This window comes from Camelina sativa, chromosome 20 (genome assembly GCF_030686135.1).
Source record: "Camelina sativa cultivar CO46 ecotype springtype chromosome 20, ASM3068613v1".
NCBI lineage: Eukaryota > Viridiplantae > Streptophyta > Magnoliopsida > Brassicales > Brassicaceae > Camelina > Camelina sativa.
In genome coordinates this window covers 25,557,539-25,581,430 of record NC_141899.1, presented here as the reverse complement: position 1 = coordinate 25,581,430, position 23,892 = coordinate 25,557,539, and the positions used below count along the sequence as shown (strand labels likewise).

Here is a 23,892-nt window from a genome sequence, read left to right as displayed (position 1 = left end):
ATGGAAGAAGTCGAAGCTGCAAACAAAGCAGCTGTGGAAAGCTGTCATAGAGTGTTGAATCTCTTATCACAAAAAACCAATGATTCCAAGTCTTTAATGGTTGAATCAAGAGAACCTGTTTCCAAGTTCAAGAGAGTCTCTTCTCTTTTGACTAGAGGGTTAGGTCAGAGGAAGATTAAGAAACTCAACAACAACTACAAGTTTAGTGCTTCTTTGTTGCCTCAACACATGTTTTTTGAAAGTCCCATTTGCAGTAATAATGCTTTGAGTGGTTTTATTCCAGTTCTAGCACCAAAGCCTCTTCAGGTTGTACCAGCTGGCTATGGTGAAAGTGACTCAAAACAGAAACCGAGTCATCATCCTTCATTGATGTTGTTTAACCAGAAAATGTGTGTTGACAAGTCGTTTCTGTTAGGGTATAGAGATGCACAACAAGAACTTTTTCTAGGTTCTACTTATGCAATGAATGTATGAGAACATGCAAACAGAGACATAAGTTAAGATGATCAGGTGGAATGCAAGGGTGTTTCAATATCCTTATGATGTTGTAGCATAAAAGATGTCAATCCATAAAGAGTGATTATGCAAGCAGTCAAGATGTGATCAATGCATTCAAGTTAAGCCAGATATGATTATGATTTGGTTACTAACAATCCTAATGACAGAAATGTAAATGCAGAAGATTAAAGCAACTTAAGACAATACTAATGATGAAATAAACTGTAGAACAAGTGCAATAAACTATGCTAAGCAAGAGAAGACTACCAACAAATGCAATGGAAGCAAACTGGAATGAAAGAGAAGATAAACAAAGAAATAAACTGATGCTCGAGTATGCACTCGGTCGAGTGCATGGTCGAGCAGGTGGTCGAGTGCATGGTCGAGCAGGTGGTCGAGTGATGCATAACGGAAGAACAAAAGCAAAACAAAGAACAGAGATGCAAATAAACAAGACATGATGCAATAACAAACAATCAATAAACAAAGTAGGCTCCCATAGATGGATTCATGGGCTAATCTCAAGCTATGACTATCTAAACTGATCAACAAACCTCAATCAACAATAAGCTATCTCTAGACAATGACCTCATAAACTTGCTAACCCACTCTCATGACAATAGCAATCAGGTTTAAACACTCTTAGACCTAGTTCTCACTAGTTAAGACATAGATAAACAGGCATTAAAGATCCAGATCATTATATGTCAAAAACCACCCTAGATAACTAATCTCTTAGGCTAGGCACATTAATCTCCACCAGATGCATTATCTAACAACCTAAGCATTGGTATGATGCAAGGAAGTTTAAAATCTATTCTTAACTTCTCATAACAAGAACAACATAGAGAACAGCAAATCTGGAAGAGATATATAAACAATCAAGCTTGATCAATCTAAACAGCCATAACTCTAAATCAGCCTAATCCATCTCTAGAACCCTAACTCACTACTCAGATTCACAAAACATGATGAACAAGAACACAAACCCAGAAAATGATAAAACTAACATGATTAGAAAGATAAGACAAAGATCTACAATATTGAAGAAAGAAGCAAACTCAAATTCTTAATACTTTGAAAGTTATGGAACCAGCAAATATCAAAAATCTAGAGAAAAATACAATAAAGGTGGCTAATGATCTAAGCAAAAAGTAAATATTTCCAAAAGGGTAAAAACTAGGTTTTCAGATATTTTCTCTCTAAAAGTGGCTTGTGGGCGGCCATAAAATACATTGGGTTTATATAGGAGGGAAGGGAAGCCCTAAAATGGCTAGAAGACAAAATAGAGAGGCGGCTTGGTCAACTCGACCATGTGCTTGGTCGAGTGCATGGTCAAGTGAACTCTTCTTCTGCTTTTTCCAATGGTCGAGTCCCTCTCCTCACACGGTCGAGTGTCTGGTCGAGTGTGGTGGTCGAGTGGACTTCCGGACCTTGATTCTCTTCTGCTCTAGCTCCTTTGTCTGCTTCACTTGCTAGCTCTATTTCTCCTTAGCACCTTTCCATGCTCCTTCGGGTCCAAATCACCTGTTTATGCTAGAAACCATGCAAATGCAATGCAATTCTACTCTAATGCACAAACAGTCCTTAAACTACTCAATAATGACCAAACTAGCTAGTAAATCATGAAAAAGGTGTAAATAATCTAAGGTAAAACATGGTGAAATATATGAACATCAACACCCCCAAACTTAGTCTTTGCTTGCCCTCAAGCAAATAAACAAGACATAAGTAGGAGAGTGAGGTTTGAAAGTGGGATTTCAGCACCTAAAGCTTGACAATAAACTAGCTAGAATCAATGTCCAAGTTACTAGTACTATGATGCAAGGTGAATGAGCTGTACTTAATGACTTTAGACAAACCTGTCACAACCTTAACTGATTCAAGCCTTAGACATCCACATGCATTCAGTTCAACCATTTCCTTAACATTCATTAAGCAAGAACATGAATCAACTTATGCAATGCTTAAACTCAGTTGGCTTGGTAATAAAAGGTTTAGAGACAATGATGGTCTCTCTTTAGAGTGGGGCTTATAAATATCAAGGTTCTCTCATGAAAAATGGATTGAGCTTTAGAAGAAAGCTAAAGGTAAGAACATTTAGACACATACAAGAACAAAACATTGTCTACCCAAAGGTATCCAAAGTGTTTGATCCTAACATTCTAATCCCAAATTGTCCAAGTTCTACCCTTTAGCTTCATCACTTCTCTTTTACCCTTTTCTCTTTTGTTTTTAAGCCTTAGGAGAGGTTTCTTATTTGAATCATCCAGTGGAATGGGTGTTTCTTCCTTATTTGCTATGGTTCCCTTTTCTTTTTACTCTTTAAGACATAAAAGCTTTTTTCTATACTCTTCTTTTCTTTCTTTCTTTTCTTTGATTAGAACCATCTTCATCAATCTTATACTTCCCATTCTTTCACTAGAGCTTAAATTTACTTAAACACATTGCCCTCCTAAAGACTTTACCCTTTTCTTTCTATTTTCCTCTTTTCTTTTCTTTTTCAAATCAACCAAGTCCCAAACCCAAAAATTAAACCACCTAGTCCTATCTAGCTTGAAAATTGCAAACTAGAACTACACAAGGCTTTACTCTTGTCAGCTCAAACCTAACACTTTCTACCAAGCTCGATCCCAAAAAGGCCTCACACACACAAGAATAAACATGACTTGAAAGAAGGGTTGGTTATGGGTAGAGGAAACTGATTTTAATGATGAAATCAGCTACTTGGATCAACAAGAGTGGTAAAAAGGAGAAAGATGATTCAAATATGTATACGGTATCCATGAGTTTAAAGCAATTGCACAAATTGATAATTAAAAGTCAATATTAGGTTCTTATAAGTAGGAAATGACATCAAATCATAACATGCTTCAATTTAGACCAGAATGCAATATAGGAATTCAAGGCTTGGTTCAATATTATGTTTCTAGCTACTCAACTAGCATCAAAGTACTATTAACTTGGGCATTGATCCTAGTTTAGTGAATTTAAACAAGCTAACAAGACAAAACTCATCATAGATCCCTAATGCAATTATGAAACAGTCCTAAATGAAACATGCTTAACAAGATCCTAATATGCAATGCAAACTACATGAACACTCTTTTTATATAAAGATTTTTGCTTTTTTGTTTTTCTATGCCTTAGATGAAATGCAAATACTAACATGATTATGCTAAAAATTTGAAATAAGAAAACAGAAAACAACATCAAATACTATCTCAAACCCTCCCCCAAACTTAAATTACACAGTCCACTGTGAAAAAGAAATTTGAAAGAGGATTCAAGACTCAAAATAAAACAAAACAAGAAATGCTATGGTATTTATAATGGAATTGGTGATGTTGGTACCTTATGAGTTGTGGAAGAAGCTATCTACAGCATCACTCATGCTTTCATATGTGTAGTTGGGGTCTGGAGCTTGAAGTTGGCTTGCTGATGGAGAAGCAGGGAACTCGACTGTAGCCCTCGATTCGGACTCGTTCGAGTAGCTCAGTCGAGTGGGTGGTGGTGGGTAGAATTGTTGTCCTTGCTGCCTATAGTAGTGTTACATGAGGGTTGGGTCCATGAAGTACTGAGGTGGGTAGGGAGGGTAAACTTGGCCATAGGGATAGCCTGGATAGCCCGATGGAGCTGGAAAACCATGGGGAGGTTTGGGCAGGTACTCGGCCAAGTGCATTGGAGGTGCTCGGTTGAGTGGTGGCTCGAGTGAACCGATCGAGTGCCTCAGAAACTGCTGTTATGAGCGACCTAGACATCTTCTCCTCTGAATTGGTTCATGTAGCGAAGCTCTTGCTGGTTCCACCGGATTTTAAGCTCTAGACAATGCTCTAGTTGAGCTACTCCTCCTCAAAGGATTAGATGGTGTTGGTGATGATTTTCCACTCTTCAATTCAGCAATTTCCTTCTTTAAACCCTTTATGGACTTAGTCATCTTCCCCATCTTCTTCTTCAATTCCTCAACAGTCTTACCATGCCACTTGTTCCACTTTTGGAGAAGTGTCACCCTCTTGCTAGTCTCTCTAACTCCTATACTATCTCTGGGACTTGGCTCATATTCTTCAAAATAGAACTGCTCTTCCCCATCAGCCATCTCCACATCTCCAGCTTGGTTTTCTCTCATTTGGGCTGTACCATCAAACAATAATTCAGCAGCTGGCCAAAAGTCAGTGTTAAGCCCTTCTAAAATGGTTGTGGCTGCTTGATTAGGTAGAACAAGCTGAGTCATCCCCACTGTTGGATGATCAAAGTTGAAAAGATGCCTCCCATGGTGCATTTCCTTGGCTAGAATGAGAGTAGAAGTGAGGTATTGGATGTCAATCCACCTTGGCTTGGTCTTCTCACCTTGGAGTGGTACATTGGCAGCTACAAGGATTGGAGTGATGATGTCTCCAATGGTTAGAACTCCAGTTGAGCCTCTCTTGTGTAGTTTGCTCACCCAACTTCTATAGTAAGTCAATTGGTCAATGAGGACCATAGCAAAATCTGTTGCCACACTACTCCCAAGGATAATGGTCCCATCTCTTGTTGTTGTGATGATGCCATAGAGTGCTACATCAATCATCTTAAGCTCTCCCTCATTCAAGTTTCCATTCTCCTTCATAGCAAAGAATGTGTTTGCTAAGGCCTTGTGGAAGTACCTTAGGACTGGACTCCTAATCTTTGAGCTCTTGGTCTTGGAAGAAGAATAGAGCTTGTTATCTCCAATGGTTTCCCAAACTGCATAGAATTCTTCCTTAGGTATGACCATGTTCTCCTCACTTCCAACTTCAAACCCATAGAGTGTAGCTAGCTCCTTAAGTGACAGCTCATACTTTTTCCCTTTGATGGTGAAAACAATGTAACCAGCTCCTTTCTCTTGATCCATCCTAGTGAAGAAATGCATTTGGATGGTGGCTAAGAACTCACAGCTTTCTTCTCTATACCCTTCCATGTGCATCCCCATGAATATGCTTAGATTTCACTTCTCAAAGAGAAACTCAACATCTTCAGCAATACCAAACCTCTACATGGTCTCCTTATGTGGATATCTTGTTCCTTGGAAGCTCATCTTCATGAATGCTTCATAGAGTTGGCTTGGTGTTAAAGCACCAAATTCTTCTTCATCTTCACTTTCAGTCTCTTTTTGTTGTACTTCAGCTGCTGGCCTCTTCCCACTTGCCTTGTTCCTCCTAATATGCTCTTCAAGAGTAACCTCCATCTCCTCATCACTCTCAGTTCTCTCTGGATCTTCTTCAATAGGCTGATGTTTCATCTTCGACACGCCACTCGACCGCCTACTCAATTTGACACTCGGTCGTTTGCCTGCTTGAGTGGGTGATCGAGCGTTTTCACCAACTTTTCTTCTTGAAGCAAGTAGTGCATCACGACGATCCAAGAAGCGATCAGCAGCTTTCTTGCCTTCAACTTCGCGGATAGCAGCTTGTTGTGTTGTTTCCTTGGATTTGGAAGACATTTCAAAAGAAAACTGAAAGGAATAGACTGAAAGCTCAAAGTTAATAGGTTAGTAACCCAAAAACCAAAAGAACTATGCTTGAGCAAGAAAATGAAACTTGAGAGAGATTTTCTAGCAGATATTGAGTGTTTAAGCAAATGAGAGAGTGTGAGGAGCTTAGAATCGAATTTACCTCTATATAAAAAGGGTAAGGGGGACAAAGAGACAAGGGTGGAGCGTCCATACCATTCAAATTTGAATTGGGAATCTTTGACTCACTTTTGCTGCCACTCGACCCCATGTGGTCGAGTGCTTGACCAAAATTCAAAATTCGAACTCATCTCTCCCTCCACTCTATCGTGCAAGAGAAATTTGAACAGAGTTGGCTTGGGTTTCTATAGTGCTCGATCGAGTACCTCTTATGGGCTGGTCGAGTGGACTTTTAAACCCATTCTACAAGTCCAATTCTTCTTAAACCCATATATACTCTCTTAAAAGGGGCCTGAAACTTATGTAAAAGGATACCTTAGGCAGTTCCTCCCTAGTGAGCTTGTTTAAAGTCTCTAAGCTTGACTTTTGGTGCCTTTTCAGGCTTGGTTTGGAGACCAAGGAGGTGATGAGATCCCCCTGGTTCAACTTGATCACCATGAAGCTGATTCTTGATCACTTCACCCTAACACTTGAACCTTGTTTCTTCTTAAGCTTGAGCCTTGGTCTTGCCTTCTTCAAAGACCACATGTTGAGTTGCACTTGAAGATCCTTCACTAGACCAGCTAACTCTTGAATTGAATCCTTGAGATGTTGAACTGATTCCTCATGAGATGAGACCTTAGCTTTTGAAGTCTTATCTTCAATCTTAAATGGTTGACCTCCAATGGTTGGCTGGTTAGATGGATTTTTGATATCAAAGTTCATGGTCAAACCTTCAGCTATATTCAACCTTATCAGCCCTTCCTTAACATCAATGACAGCTCCTGCTGTGGCAAGAAATGGTCTCCCAAGCAAGATTGAATCTTCTAACTCCTTATCCATCTTTATAATGATGAAATCAGTAGGAATTCTGGCCTTGCCTATCTTAACTGGGAGGCTCTCCAGTTTACCAACCACATCCTTATGTGAACCATCAGCTAGACTTATATAGAGGTTGCTTGGCGTGAACTCAGTGTGCCCAAGCTTTTCTGCTATATAGTAGGGCATGACACTAACAGATGCCCCCAGATCACACAAGCATTTGTTGAAGTGTAGGTAGCTGATGGAGCAAGGCAGATTAAATGGACCTGAATCTTCAAGTTTTGTTGGGATAACAGGTGTCCCGACCTCCTCTTGATCTCTCCTGTCTTGGTTCTGAGCTTTCTGCTTGGATATGTCAAGTAACATGCCTTTGTAGAGAGGATATGGAGCATAGTGTTCCAAAGCAGGTCCTCTCTCTTCTTCTTTCTTTCCAATGACTTCCTCTTGTTGTAAAGCCATCACTTCCTTCTTTTCAATTATTTCCCTGAGTTCCTTCAGCTTTTGTTCCTTGAAACATCTTGGGAATGGCAGAGGAAGTTTGTAAGCAGGGGGAATGTATCTGACAGGCTTAACAGCTTCTGCGGGAACAAGTCGATCAGTCACTCGATCGGGTGTGTGGTCGAGCACCTGGTCGAGTGGTTTTTCTGCTTCAGTCCGCTGAGTAAAACCTTCATTCTGAGCTTCAACTTGAGACAAATCCTTCCCATCTTGAACCTCACTGTCCTCAGTGACAGATTCTTCATAGAGATGAATAGCTTTAGCTGTAAACTCCCTTGGATTTTGAATAGCTTTACCAGGCAGCTGGTTAGGCTTTGGAGCTGATGTAGAGGCAATGTTACTCTCCATTTACTTGACCTTAAAGTTCAGACTCTCAAACTTGATATTCAGATCATTATAAGAATTGTCCATCTTCTGGTGTATCTCAGCAAACTTCTTTGCATTCTCAATCTGCCCATTTGCTTGTCCAACTAGCAATTGTTGCATCAAAGTTCTCAAATCTGGTTCCTAGGCTTGGTTGGTCTGAAACCCTGGTGGAGGACAAATTGGAGCCTGGTAACCTTGTTGTTGCTGCTTGGGTACATAATTGTTGTGTTGTTGAGGCTGTTGAGGAGGGTAGACTTGATCTTAAGGATTTGCTACATTGGTGCTTCTATAGGAGAGGTTGTTGTTCTTGAACTGGTTATAACCTTTGAAACCTCCTTGATTCTGCATATAGCAAATCTCAGCAAATTCATTCTCCCCATCTTGAGCTGGAGTCTCTTCTTCACCAAGAAAATGAATGTTCTTTTGCTGGCTGAGTAGAATCTTGTCCAACTTCTCATGAACAACCTTCAAATCCTTCTTATACTTCTCATCTTGATCAGGGGCAACAAATCTCACTGTTCTATCATAATCCTCGTTGTAGTTCCCATCAGATTGTGCTAAATTCTCCACTAGCTCCCAGCCTTCTTCTACATGCTTGTTGTGGAAATTTCCATTAGAGGCTGTATCCAATAGCATTCTTATCTTTGGAAAGACTCCTCTATATAGTGTGCTAAGTAGAGACTCATTACTAAACCCATGATGTGGATATTGTGTTTGGTAGCCTTTGAATCTCTCCCATGCCTCACAAAAGGTTTCATTATTCTTTTGTGCAAAACTAGAAATCTCATTCCTCAACCTTGCAGTTCTAGCATTAAAGAAGAATTTAGCTAGAAAGGCCTTCTTAAAAGCATCCCATGTAATGATAGCACCAGTTGGAAGTGTCTTCTTCCATAGATGATCTTTGTCTCCAAGTGAGAAAGGAAACAGCATGAGCTTGAAAAGACTCCTCTATATAGTGTGCTAAGTAGAGACTCATTACTAAACCCATGATGTGGATATTGTGTTTGGTAGCCTTTGAATCTCTCCCATGCCTCACAAAAGGTTTCATTATTCTTTTGTACAAAACTAGAAATCTCATTCCTCAACCTTGCAGTTCTAGCATTAAAGAAGAATTTAGCTAGAAAGGCCTTCTTAAAAGCATCCCATGTAATGATAGCACCAGTTGGAAGTGTCTTCTTCCATAGATGATCTTTGTCTCCAAGTGAGAAAGGAAACAGCATGAGCTTGAAGCCATCTTCATTAACACCATTGATCTTGGTGAGGCCACAAAGCCTATCAAACTCATCAAGATGATCTAAGGGGTCCTCCATTGGCAAACCATGGAGTTTGTGTGCCTGAATCATAGTGATTAGCCCACTTTTAATCTCATAATTGTTGTTGGCAACTGAAGGAGGAACTATGCCAGCTCTCTGGTTGTGTGTATTTGGAGCATCTCCTGCACCAATAGGTCTTGGCCTTTGATCCTGATTGTTTTGTTGCTCCATTAGCAAGTGATCTTCCTGTTCTTGGAGGATTCTAGTTTTCTGCTGTCTCAGGTCTCTTGGTAGGCGGTTTATATGATCAAGGTACCTCTGAAGATTGTGATTTCCCTTGGATCTAGTGTGCATCAACTGACTTGATCACTCGCTCGAACTGACACTCGGTCGAGCATAGGCTCGAGTTGAAGACTGAACCGACTGAGACGAGAAGACTGACTGAATCTGGGTTGGTGGCTCGATTAGGTGCTCAATCGTGCAGACGGTTGAGTGCTGGGTCGAGTTGGTACCTGAGATTCAAAACAACCAAGCAGATGAAGAATCTCAATTATTAGCGATCAAATGAACAATAGAACTTAATCTTAAACTTGTGTAAATCCTAAATGTCACAAACAAACACTTAAATGGCAACAACGCCAAATTAAAACAAGAACTTTTTTCTAGGTTCTACTTATGCAATGAATGTATGAGAACATGCAAACAGAGACATAAGCTAACATGATTAGGTGGAATGCAAGTTGTTTCAATACCCTTATGATGTTGTAGCATAAAGGATGTCAATCCATAAAGAGTGATTATGCAAGCAGTCAAGATGTGATCAATGCATTCAAGTTAAGCCAGATATGATTATGATTTGGTTACTAACAATCCTAATGACAGAAATGTAAATGCAGAAGATTAAAGCAACTTAAGACAATACTAATGCTGAAATAAACTGTAGAACAAGTGCGATAAACTATGCTAAGCAAGAGAGAACTACCAAAAATGCAATGGAAGCAAACTGGAATGCAACAGAAGATAAACAAAGAAATAAACTGATGCTCGAGTATGCACTCGGTCGAGTGCATGGTCGAGCAGGTGGTTGAGTGATGCATAACGGAAGAACAAAAGCAAAACAAAGAACAGAGATGCAAATAAACAAGACAGGATGCAATAACAAACAATCGATAAACAAAGTAGGCTCCCAGAGATGGATTCATGGGCTAATCTCAAGCTATGGCTATCTAAACTGATCAACAAACCTCAATCAACAATGAGCTATCTCTAGACAATGACCTCATAAACTTGCTAATCCACTCTCATGACAATAGCAATCAGGTTTAAACACTGTTAGACCTAGTTCTCACTAGCTAAGACATAGATAAACAGGCATTAAAGATCCATATCATTATATGTCAAAAACCACCCTAGACAACTAATCTCTTAGGCTAGGCACAGTAATCACCAGTAGATGCATTATCTAACAACCTAAGCATTGGTATGATGCAAGGAAGTTTAAAATCTATTCTTAACTTCTCATAACAAGAACAACATAGAGAACAGAAAATCTAGAAGAGATATATAAACAATCAAGCTTGATCAATCTAAACAACCATAACTCTAAATCTGCCTAATCCATCTCTAGAACCCTAACTCACTACTCAGATTCACAAAACATGATGAACAAGAACACAAACCCAGAAAATGATAAAACTAGCACGATTAGAAAGATAAGACAAATATCTAAAATATTGAAGAAAGAAGCAAACTCAAATTCTCAATACTTTGAAAGTTATGGAACCAGCAAGTATCAAAAAGCTAGAGAAAAATACAATAAAGGTAGCTAATGATCTAAGCAAAAAGTAAATATTCCCAAAAGGGTAAAAACTAGGGTTTCAGATATTTTCTCTCTAAAAGTGGCTTGTGGGAGGCCATAGAATACATTGGGTTTATATAGGAGGGAAGGGAAGCCCTAAAATGGCTAGAAGACAAAATAGAGAGGCGGCTCGGTCAACTCGACCATGTGCTCGGTCGAGTGCATGGTCGAGTGACCTCTTCTTCTGCTTCTTCCAATAGTCGAGTCCCTCTCCTCACACGGTCGAGTGTCTGGTCGAGTGGACTTCCGGACCTTGATTCTCTTCTGCTCTAGCTCCTTTGTCTGCTTCACTTGCTAGCTCTATTCCTCCTTAGCACCTTTCCATGGTCCTTGGGGTCCAAATCACCTGTTTATGCTAGAAACCATGCAAATGCAATGCAATTCTATTCTAATGCACAAACAGTCCTTAAACTACACAATAATGACCAAACTAGCTATTAAATCATGCAAAAGGTGTAAATAAACTAAGGTAAAACATGGTGAAATATATGAACATCACACACAACAACTATAACCGCTTGGAACGCGCCAAGCAAACGCTTTTATTCAATCTTATACAAAAACTGACGTTTCTTACAAGACTTGAAACTCAGCACACTCTTTTATCTATCTAAAACAACACCCTGTGTAGATCCAAAAGAGATAAACAACCCTTACCTTCTAAGCTTTTTATGATTGCTTGAAGATAACTAATCTCACAAATTATGCTACCGAGTGCTAACCCTTTTCTGCGGCTAGCCCTCGTCTATTTAACATTGCATCAAAGATTACTAACTAAATCTTTGTGTATCCTAACAAAAAGGAAATCCTTCCTTATCCTCTCTTCACAAAATATTCTCTCAATCTTCTATGTATATTCGAGTATATCCAGCTTGCTCGTCCTACCATATCATGCGCCTCATCACCGTGTCCAAGAAGCTTCCGCCACATCAGCATCTCGTGCCATGTAAGCAACTCAGACTTCTGTCTTTGTAGTGTCCTAACTTGTTAGAGCTCTGATCTCAAATCTGCACTTTCAGTCTCCCCCTTTATGACTGAACAAGCAACCTGTGCACCAAAACCTGAAGAACACAACCAACAACAACCAAGAACACACAACCATATCAACAAACCATTGCATTGCACATGATAAACGGGGAATTAAATGATCAAATGGCAAATGTTATAGAATAGTAAAACATCTAAAACACCCAAATAAAAGACAAAGTACTCAATACTCAAAGGTCTGAAAAATCAAAAACAGAGAATTAAAAAACACAGAGAAAACATCAGCTCCCCCACAACTCAAACTCCCCCTCAAGCATCGGAGTCCGACTCATCTCCCCCTGCTTGTTTGGCATAGATTAGTCAAAAACTTCAAGAAAGATAAACACATGACTAAAAAGGAAAGGAAGCACTTACCATCTACCAAGGCTTGTTGCAGGATTTTGATGGCCAACTGGATGGCTTTGCGCTCCCCAGAAGATCCGCTCTGAAGTATAGGCTCTGCAGGTCGTGAAGCACTCTGTTTCCTCGTAGACTTCTTAGCATCCTGAGGTCGACGACTCAGAACAGGACGTTGAGCTTCCAATAACTGATAGATGAGGCTGGGAAACGGCAACCGGAATCCTTATTGAGCATGCAGTCCCAACTGAATGATCTGATCATAGACAATCTGCCCAAAAGTCAAACGGAATGTGGTGCATGATCATATAGATCACCATAGCTCTGGTTGCGGAGATGTAGCCAGTGTTCATTGTTGGAGACCAGTTGCTGCAGCAGATCTTGTGCAAATCTTTGATCATTGGGTTCTTGATCGCTGTCGACACCAGCTGCTTGTAGGATTTAACCTTGCCGTCTGAGAGAAACAGAGCTAGATCCTCCTCCAGAATTGAGCTGTCTACAATCGTTGCTCACAAACATCAATAGACTGTAGACCAAACAAGGCATTGATTCGACCGGGAGAGAATTCATACATCCAATCGCGAACAAGAACCTCAACAGAGTCCCCTTCAACCTTGACCGCAGGGAGATTTGCCCAATATTCATAAACAACATCCTAGTCAAAAGATCCGACTTGAGAGATGGTTTTCAACAGACCAGACCGATAAATCAGCTTCCTAGCTTGATCATCAACGCCTAGAGAGTAGCAAACTTCTGAGGCAAGGGTTCGAGAGGCAAAGAATCCATACCTACGAGCAGCCTCGAGGGATACAAATCATTTTAAGTCAAACTCCTTGGGAGTTGTCCCGCGGGAAGTAGAGACTCCTTTCTCCTTAGCAAGAGCAGGACGCTTGAGATCGCAGTTGTCAATATCGACAATCGGTTGTCGCTTGCGCAGACATGTGGAGACTCCTTGATTCGACATATCAAGTGTCGGGACATCACCAGTGACATCTACAACAGGGAACCGAACCGGCACCTTCCTTGGTGGAGAAGACGAGGAGGCACACGCCTTGTTATCCACCTCGATGACAGAGGGTGTGAGCATGGGATTCTCCAGAGCTGGAACCGCTGTAGTGGACTCCTCTCGAGTTTCATATACGACCATCGCTGTAGTTTGATCGATTGGTGCTTCAGCTGGTAGAGGAGACATCGATGGTGATGGACTTGGGCTGTCATCATCGGAGCTTGAATCGTAGTGAAAACCGCTGAAAATTGATTTCATGATGGGACGATCAGAGAGTAGAGAATCTGAACAAGATGAAGAGACGATAGAAGTCTAAACGTCAAGAGGGTGAAATCGCAAGTGTGGAGAGGAGAACGCCAAAACCCTAGATCCTTTTTTTATACCCTTCCAATCAACTTAATGGGCTGTACAAAATGGGCCCAAAAAGAAATAAAGAAACCTGAAACACTCAAACAGCCCATTAGTGCACACTTATCCTCTTAAAACACGTCTCTATTACGTATGGTAACTCATTCCAACTCATCAATGATAGAGCATCATGCAATCACATATATATTTAAAAAAAAAAATTAACAAAATCATGCACAAGACTAATACAACCATTTATTGTGACCATGCATAGAGGGACCCAGATCAAGGTAGATAACATGTAAACAATCCCCCTTTTTTATGTTTTATATATATCACCCAAGTAACAAAGCAAAATCCATACATATGCTGTGTCAACCACATGTTCAGAACCCTTGCTATGAGCTACCACAACCTTTCTTGAATTGTTGAAGATCAAGGCGCTGATGCTTGTGGGTAGTCTTTCACACTGGCATGCCTTTAATCTGTAGATCCACCCCAACATGTTAAGGCAGCTGAAGATTATCTCTTTGAAGAATACACCCTTATATATATATATATATTTTGAAACTTCAGATGCAACTCAAACTTCTGTTAGTTGCCTCACAACCCTGTGGATCAGTGACATCACTTGACTTTTCAATCACTGATCTCAGACCAATCATCTACCAGGAGATTATTCCTGATGGTGTACGTGCATGTCTCTTCACAACTCTTTGACCTCCTTAAATCATGACAACATTTCACAAGGTAAATAGACTTGACTTTTCAATCACTAATCTCAGACCAATCATCTACCAGGAGATTCTTCCTGATGGTGTACGTGCATGTCTCTTCACAACTCTTTGACCTCCTTAAATCATGACAACATTTCACAAGGTAAATAGACTGGCATGACAGGCAGCTATTTACCACAGTCGCTTTCAGAGTGCCATTCTTCTATATATTTCAGGATTTACATGATCTGTCCTAGCATACGTTCCCTTCTCAGATCAACACAGCTCAAGCAAAAAGATTAGTACTCACAGACACCAATGGATTTTCTCAGATTCACAAGTCTGTTCAAATCCAAAGGCTTGGTAAACAAATCAGCTAACTGAAATTATGTGCTCACATGATCAATCTCAATCAATTTCGCCTCTACAAGTTCACAAATAAAATGGTGTCTAATGTCAATGTGCTTAGTTCGTGAATGCTGAACAGGATTCTTAGATATGTTAATTGCTCTCAGATTATCACAATGAATTAGAAGAGTATCAGAATCCATACCATAGTCAGCAGACATTTGCTTCATCCACAGGAGTTTAGTGCAACAGCTCCCTAAGGCAATGTCTTCTGCTTCAGCAGTTGATAATGAGACACTGTTCTGTTTTTTGCTATGCCATGAGATCAGGTTGTTGCCCATGAAGAAGCAACCACCACTTCTACTACGTCGATCATCAACTGAACCAGCCCAATCCGCGTAACAGTACCCACTTAGACTTGTGTTGGTATCCTTGGTGTATTGAATACCAAAATTCATTGTTCCCTTGATGTACTTGATGATTTTCTTCACTGCCAGTAAGTGTGACTTCTTGGGCTTAGCTTGATATCGTGTAGAGATTCCCACTGATAGACATATGTCTGGACGACTTGCTGTCAAATACAACAGGCTTCCAATCATTCCTCTGTAAAGTCGTTCATCTACATCCTCCCCTGATGCATCTTTTGAGAGTTTGTCATTTGTGCCCATGGGAATCTTTGCTTCTTTACTTTTGCTCAATCCAAACCGTTGTACTAACTCTTTAGCATAGGTGCTTTGTGATACAAAGATTCCTTCAACCAACTGTTCCACTTGGAGATCCAGAAAATATTTCAGTTCACCCACCATACTCATTTCAAACTCCTGACTCATGCTTTCCACAAACTGTTTTACAAGAGGTTGGAAAGTGGAGCCAAAAACAATGTAATCAACATAGTTTGAACGAACATCAGCTCATTGTTGCTGTTGAGAATGAACAATGTTTTTTCGACACTTCCTCGAATGTATCCTTGATTTAAGAGAAATGTTGTCAACCTCTCATACCATGCCCTTGGTGCCTGCTTAAGACGATACAAGGCTTTCTTAAGCTGGTACACATGCTCAGGATGCTGTGAATTCACAAACCCTTTGGGTTGCTCAACATAGACTTCTTCTTGTAGTATTCCATTCAGAAATTCACTTTTTACATCCGTCTGATGCAGAGTAAACTTGAGAGCACAAGCCATTCCGAAAAGAAACTTCAACCTTGCCACCAGAGCAAATGTCTAATCAAAGTCCACACCTTCAATTTGTGAGTAACCTTGAGCCACTAACCTTGTCTTGTTCTCACAATACAACCATTGGCATCACTCTTATTTTTGAAGATCCACTTCATTCCTACTACGTTGACATCAGTAGGGCGCTGAGTGAGCCCCCACACATCACCTCGTGCAAATTGTTCCAACTCATCTTGAATTGCAGCAATCCAAAATTCATCTAGAAGAGCCTCCTTCTGATTCTTGGGCTCAACAATTTAGACAAAACATGCAAACTGAACAATATCAGAGTCATGAGACACAGTTTTAGGAACAGCCTTCTGCTTCTTTCCAGCTAACTGAGCAAAATCTATCTGCTTTTCTCTGGTAACTCTACCCCCCTGAATCGCACCAATAATATCATTAGAGGAGTGATTTTGATGTATCTGAGAGGTTGGAGGAAGAACCTCAATAGGCGGCAACTGCTCGACTGTGTCTGTAGGACTGATAGGTTTTTGTGAAGACTTCTCATCATCAGTTACCAGATCGTTGTCGGAAATGATAGGAACCATTGTTACTCGCTGGAACGAAATATCAACAAAAACCACATTAAAAGTTTCTTGAACTGAACGTGTGCGTTTGTTGTAGTCCGGAAATGCAGGGCTATGTCAAGAATAACCCAAAAATATTCCCTCATCACTCTTGGAGTCAAACTTGCCCAACTGGTCCTTATCATTCAGAATATAGCAGAGACATCCAAAGACATGAAAATAGCTGACTTTGGGAGACTTCCCTTTCCACGGCTCGTAGGGGATCTTATCAGTTCCGGGTTGGACGTACATACGGTTGATGATATAACAGGCTGTGTTAACAGCTTCATCCGAGAAACGATGAGGAACTTGATTTCCATGCAGCATAGCACGTGTCATCTCCTGCAAAGTCCTGTTCTTGTGCTCAACTACTCCATTCTGTTCAAGTGTTCTCGGTGCTGAGTATTGATGAGTAATACCCTGATGAGCACAGAACTGATCAAACCTATCATTTTGGAATTCACCTCCATGATCACTACAAATAGTCTCGATGGCCCACTTCTCATTTTTGATCTGCAAGGCAAGTATTTGAAAGCACTCCAGTGTGTCAGATTTATCACGAATAAATCTCACCCAGGTGTAGCGAGTAAAATCATCAACCATGACAAAGATGAATATGCATCCAGACACACTCTGAACTTGGATGGGTCCCATCAGATCCATATGGACTAGCTGTAATGCATGATTTGTTTGAATATCTGATAATGAACCATGAAACACTTTGATCTGTTTTCCCTTGTTGCACGGACCACATATGAAATGTGGACCACCCCTCAGCTTTTGAATTCCACGCATAATCTCATGATTTGCCAGTTTAAGCATAGTCTGAACATTCAAATGTCCAAGTTTCTGATGCCACAGATCTGTGTCCAACTCAGCAGATGCGTTGAAGCATTGATTTTCTAACTTCCACATGTAACAATTATTTCCAGACCGTCTTCCTCTAAGTTTTATAGACCCTTGTTGATCAACTGCTCTGCAGTCCTTCTTAGTGAAGGTGACATCCAAAGCCTCATCACACAGCTGACTGACACTGATCAGGTTTGCCTTCAAACCATCAACTAGGAACACATCCTTCAGATGTGGTTGAGATTCACCACCTGTTGTACCTTTGTCCATGATAGTACCTTTTCCCCCATCTCCGAAGGTAACTCTTCCTCCAGCAACATCTTCTACATGCGACATATTATAAAAGGCACCAGTCATATGTCTGGAGCATCCGCTGTCAAAGTACCACTTAGCCTGATCAGCTTCTGTTTTTTCAGGTATGTATGCCACATGACAAAAGATATCATCCTTCCTGACATACACTGATTACTTCTTCCTTAATTTGAATAGAACATGTCATGTTGAACCAGATTTGAGACTCGATTCTGGAACCTGTAGCACTAAGCCTTGTAGTGATTCAGATGACCGCAGTACCAGCATCCTGTTTTTCTGCTAAGGCTAACAAATCTCTGTGCAGGCTGCTGATAATTGGTTGAGACATACGGTTGTCTCTGTGATCTCTCCGTAAACCTATTTCTGAAAGTAGACTGATACCCATTCTGAAAGTGCATACCTATTTGTTCCATAATCTGCTTCCTTGGAAGCTTACCAGACTGACTGTTTAATGTATGCATTGCCTTGTTATTTAGATTCGCCTCAGACCAGTCGTTTGTCAAATTGAGTGGGCTTGTTAGCATTAGCTCCTTGATATCCCAGACCCCACTTCACATTGCTCGATCTCCCAGTACTGAGTAAAGTATCTAGATTTTTAGTGCCTTGATTCAGCATCCAAATATTCTTCAGTTGTTCCTCCAGCTGTTTCTTAAGTCTTAGAGACTTAGCCTTCTCTTCATTCAGCTCTTTCGACAACATTGAAATATTCATCTGCAGTGTATCCCTTTCAAAAATTAGATCGGTGTTGTCTTTAGTTTTCTGCAACACGGTTTTGATGAGCAGTTCTATCTGATCCTCAACTGACAAGTCTGCTTCCTCTTCATCTGAGTTAGAGTCAGCCTCCCTTTTTCCACCCTTTTCTACCATCAGGACCTCATCTTCTTCGTTTTCTTCAATAACACCTAGTAGTGCAACAAAATTGTTAAGTATCTTGCCCTTGCTATCCTCTTCCTCTGAATCACTTTCACTCTAGGTGGTGTACGACTTCTGTTTATTCTCACGTGAAAGAAGGACAATCTGTTTTAGTATGTCCATAACCCTTACAGCCATAGCATTGCAGAGAGTTCTTGCGCTTGTTGTTCGGACATTCATACTTGTAATGTCCGTAACCTCCACATTCATCACATTGTCGATCCTGTTTGTCACCTTTCCTGAAATCTTTATCTGCATCAGTCTTTCCGAAGTATGCTGGTCCCTTCCGCTGACCTCTATCCATCTTCCGAACAAACTTCTTAACCAGTAAACCCATTTTCTCTTCATCCGCAGCCTCTTGGGATTCTGCAGCTTTCTGTTCCTCCATTGCCTTGAGTGCAAAAGACTTCTCATTCAGTTTTCCTTCTTTTTCAGTTGCAGTTCAAATGCCTGCATCATCTATACTACTTGATTAAACTTGAGTTCATCAGAGTTGAGAGACACGTCTATAGCAAACCTGTATGGTTGGAATTTATTAGGTAGGCTTCTTAGAAACTTTTTCACCAGCTTTTTATCTTTGTATCGCTTCCCCAAAACCACAGCTTCTTGTGCGATCCCACTCAACCGACTACTGTTGTGAGCAACTGATTCATTCTCAGTCATGTGTATGTTTTCAAAGTCAGATGCAAGATTGTCCAGTCTGGTGCGCTTAATAATGCTTGTGCCTTCAAACGTGACAACCAGAATATCTCATGCTTCCTTGGCAGCCACACATCCCTGTACTTGGTTGAAGATATCCCTTGGCAGAGCATTGAAGATAACAGACAGTGCTTGTGAGTTATGCTTAGATTTTGCTTTTTCCTCGGCTGTCCATTTCTTCATGTGCTTAGGAACCAATTCACCTTTCTCATCCTTCTCCATAGGAGGTGACCAGCCATCCTCCACAACAAACCAAGCTTCCATATCAATGATTGAGATGGCCTGCTTGACCGTAACTTTCCAATAACCAAAACACTCTAGATCAAGTTTCAAAGGTTTTGGTAACGCAACATACCCTAGTGATTTCTCCATACCCTTGCCGCAAGATCTCACCTGTTGAAAAGATACCAGAACTTTTATCAGATGTCCACTATGATACCAATTCTTAGGGTATAGAGACGCACACTACAACTAGAACCGCTTGGAACGCGCCAAGCAAACGCTTTTATTCAATCTTATATAAAAACTCACGTTTCTTACTAGACTTGAAACTCAACATACTCTTTTATCTATCTAACACAACACCCTGTTTAGATCCAAAAGAGATAAACAACACTCACCTTCTAAGCTTTTAATGATTGCTTGAAGATAACTAATCTCACAAATTATGCTCCCCAGTGCTAACCCTTTTCTGCGGCTAGCCTTGTCTATTTAACCTTGCATCAAAGAGTTCTAAATAAATATTCCTAACAAAATAGAAATCCTTCCTTATCCTCTCTTCACAAAATATTCTCTCAATCTTCTATGTATATTCGAGTATATCCAGCTTGCTCGTCCTACCATATCATGTGTCTCATCACCATGTCCAACAAGCTTCCGCCACATCAGCATCTCGTGCCATGTCAACAGCTCAGACCTCTGTCTTTGCAGTGTCCTACCTTGTCAGAGCTCTGATCTCAAATCTGCTCTTTCAGTTTCTTGAGCTAAAGCCACCTTCTTTCTGAGCTGTTGATCCAAAACCTTATCAGTTTATTTATAGCCACCAACACGGAGTATTCTCTAGGAGCAAAAGTGGTTAAAGTCTTAAGTTTGATGGATCTTGTGGTGGTAGTTGTTATTCCCTTAGTATCTCAAATGGATCAAGATCGTTTGTTTCATCTCTTAGCATGGATCATAGTGTGACGGATTACGGTAGGAACTCGTTTCATTTGTTCGGACTACCTCAAGGATCCGATCATATGTCACAGCATCCCAAGAGGACTAGTTGCTCTGGTAGTTTGATATGTGGAAGTAGAAGCAAATGTCACTGTTCCAAGAAAAGGTGTTTGTTTGTTTTTTATTTTTTAAATTCTTTGAGAAATATTGTCCCAAGAGTTTATTTGATTTGATGTTTTGGAGTTTTTTTACAGGAAACTGAGGGTGAAACGATCGATTAAAGTACCAGCAATCAGTAACAAGATTGCGGATATACCTCCGGATGAATATTCGTGGAGGAAATATCGATAAAAGCCAATAAAGGGTTCTCCTCATCCTATGTAAGTAACATCACAAGAAAAAGAAAATAACATTGGACTTTGGTCATATGTTTGGTTTATAATTGCTTCTTGTTTTTCATTGTTGCAGAGGATAAATGTAGCACTGTGCGAGGCTGTCCAGCGAGGAAGCATGTTGAGCGATGTGTAGATGAAACTTCGATGCTAATAGTGACTTATGAAGGCGAGCATAACCATTCAAGATTACCCTCTTCACAATCAGCTCATACCTGATTAATTAAACTGGCCTTGTATATTTCTTGCATCACAAATATGGCTTCAGCCTTATTAACATATAGGTTTAGACGTTTAGTTATATATGCATAATGTAGAAGTTTTTTGGTTTGCATGAGATGTTGAGCAACGGTAACCTGATGTAGCTCTCAGAGTCTTGTATGATTTGGTTCCTCTGTTTCTCTCTAATCAAATAGCGCTAGTCACCGGAATTGAAAATTAATCATCTGCCTCTAGAAGGCAAGATTTGATGGCAAAGACTCATTCACAACAATCTACATTCGAGACTTGGAAAAGATTGATCTATGAACTCACAAGAACATACAAAGATGTAAAGAAACAGAGGAGAACTGTTAAGTTTGAGTGGCTAAAAAAAAGGCAGAGTTAAACACTCTTTTCCCACCAGAGGGTATGAAGCTTGTGTTGACAAAAGGAGAAAAGCAAAGATCTGAAAAACAATAAGAGAGTTTTTGAAATACCCTAACACATTTAACATTTTACCACCCACGATACACGATGATAGTCACACAAGTTAGATACTTAGTCGGAGTTACTGTTCCGATTCACTTAACATTTTTTTCCGGCGATGGTTCGATTAGACAAGTCTTAAATGCAGAAAACAGATTATCTGAATTTAAAGCAGGGTTCTAGTACAACAGCAAGTTCGCTAATAAGCTATTACATCGTTTTATCATACTAGACCAAAAGATAAACTACCCAAATCCACCATCCTTCCTTTCCGCTCCTTAGTCCAACGAGCTGGTTCAGCCACTTTTGTTAGCATCAAAGCAATTTCCTTTTCCTGCATCCAAATGAGGCGTGATATATCATGGTTTTTGTGGTTTTTAACCATGATATAAGGAGTCTTTTAGTGTCTTTTGATGTGTTTCTAGGATGTTTTGGAGTCTTTGCAGGTTTTCTAGGATTTTAGCATGGATGGAGCAAAGTGGAGCAATTTGGATCAGTTTGGAGCAATAATCCGAAGGAAATCAACTTGGAATCGATCAGAGGAGATGGTGTCGATCGACACCACCCTTGGTGTCGGTCGACACCCCTGTTAGCTGCAAGAAGATCCAAGTTTTGGAAGTTTTACAAATCTGCCCCAAAGTTTTCCCTGGCGTGTTTTAGGACATATAAAAAACATTTTTAGGTTTTACAAACCACTAAATTGTTTTCTAGCAATTTTTTTTTTTCTGCAACCCTGTGAGATTTTGAGAGCTTTGGAGAGAGAGAGATATCTGCTTTGTAGAGAAGAATTCTTGAACTCTCTTTTACTCTTTTATTCTCTATTGCTTATTATTCAGAATTATGTTTTGTTCTTCATTGAATATGTCTGAGTAGTTTGCTTGTTAGTTTCAGGATTTTTCATAGGGTTTTTATGAATTATTAGATCTGTTTATTTTTGATTCAATATCTTTCTAGATTTTCATCATAGGTTGTTCTTAATGATTGATATGAGAATATAATTGATTTTCCTAATAAAATCTTTTGATGAACAAAATTACTTCTTGCAAAGAGATTTGATTTAGTGATTTTGTGAACAATCTAAACATGTTTTTAAAGCTGATTTTTAACCTAGAATTTTACAAAGAGATTTAGATTTTCTGGTTTTTAATCTAGATAATATTTCAGTGAGAACTGATTTATTTTACAGAAGTGTTTAGAGTTCTAGATCTGTTCTTAATTGCTTGAATCCTAATTTATTTATTGATTTAATAATTTGTAATTTACTGAGAAATTCCCTAGACCTAGCTTTTTGATCCATTGAATTTTCACAGCTTTATTTAATATTTTGCATTGTTATTTCAATTCAAATTAATCTATTTAGCATAATTAAAAAAACTCTATAATTTATTGTGTAGTCTTGAGTCCTTGTGGAATTCGACCCCTAAGTACTACATTGATCTCTTAATTTGAGAGAGTAGCTCTAGGGTAAATTTGAGCATATCAAATATTGGCGCCGTTGCTGGGGACTCTTTGATTTACCATTAGATTTGAGTTTTTGATTTTGTCTAAATTTTTCTTTTTATTTGAAACTTACACGCTTTTGTTTTCTTTTCTCTTGTGTGTTTCAGGTGCATGCCTCCTAGGCCTAACACTAGAAACAATAAGACTGGTCCAACTTTGAAGCTTTCAAACCAAGAGTTGGGAAAACTTGAGCGTGAAAATCGAAAAGCAACCAAATCCTTGAAGATGGTTAACACAATCATTCTGATGCGTGATGAGGATGGTGCTTTGAGGGATCAAGAGGGCCACTTGTGCAATGAGCGGGCCCAAAAGCTTGATGTAGAAGGCAATGTGATTGCTGAACCTGTTGTTGTCAACGAGCAAGCTGATGTTGGCGACGAGCAGGCTGTTGTTGTCAATGGTGTCGATCGACACCAACAGGGTGTCGGTCGACACCCCCTTCCTACAGACATACGTGGAGCTGCCAACCACATCCTAAACCTAGTTCGAAGACAGGAGCAGAACCGAGACTTGATCAGGACAATTGCTGACTACAACCAGGCTGATCTTGTGTATGAAAATCGGTCTGCTATTGTTCTTCCTCCATTCCAAAGGAATGACTTTGAGCTGAAGCCTGCTTACTTTCAGCTAGTTGGGCAGAGACCTTTCTCTAACCTACTCCATGAGAAGCCTTTGGACCACATTGAGCATTTTGAAGATCTTGTGACTAGTATCAAGGCCAATGGAGTGACTGAGGATTACATATTCTGCTAGCTCTTTCCATACTCACTTGCTGGAGAAGCATCTCAATGGTTAAAATAGTTGCCACCTGGATCTTTGACATCTTCGCAACAAATTAAGGTGGCTTTCCTTAATTATTTTTATGATGATGCAATGTCTGAT

General features: G+C 39.9%; 2 non-coding genes and 1 pseudogene across 2 annotated transcripts; all 3 read left to right on the top strand.

Annotated features, from left to right (window-relative positions):
• LOC104771299 (putative WRKY transcription factor 74) lies at nucleotides 1-21,042 on the top strand (annotated as a pseudogene).
• LOC147919348 (small nucleolar RNA R71) lies at nucleotides 8,502-8,608 on the top strand. The gene has a single exon (XR_015594349.1). It is a non-coding gene; the product is annotated as a small nucleolar RNA R71 (small nucleolar RNA).
• On the top strand, nucleotides 8,792-8,898 carry LOC147919347 (small nucleolar RNA R71). The gene has a single exon (XR_015594347.1). It is a non-coding gene; the product is annotated as a small nucleolar RNA R71 (small nucleolar RNA).
• Nucleotides 21,043-23,892: the final 2,850 nt, after the last annotated feature.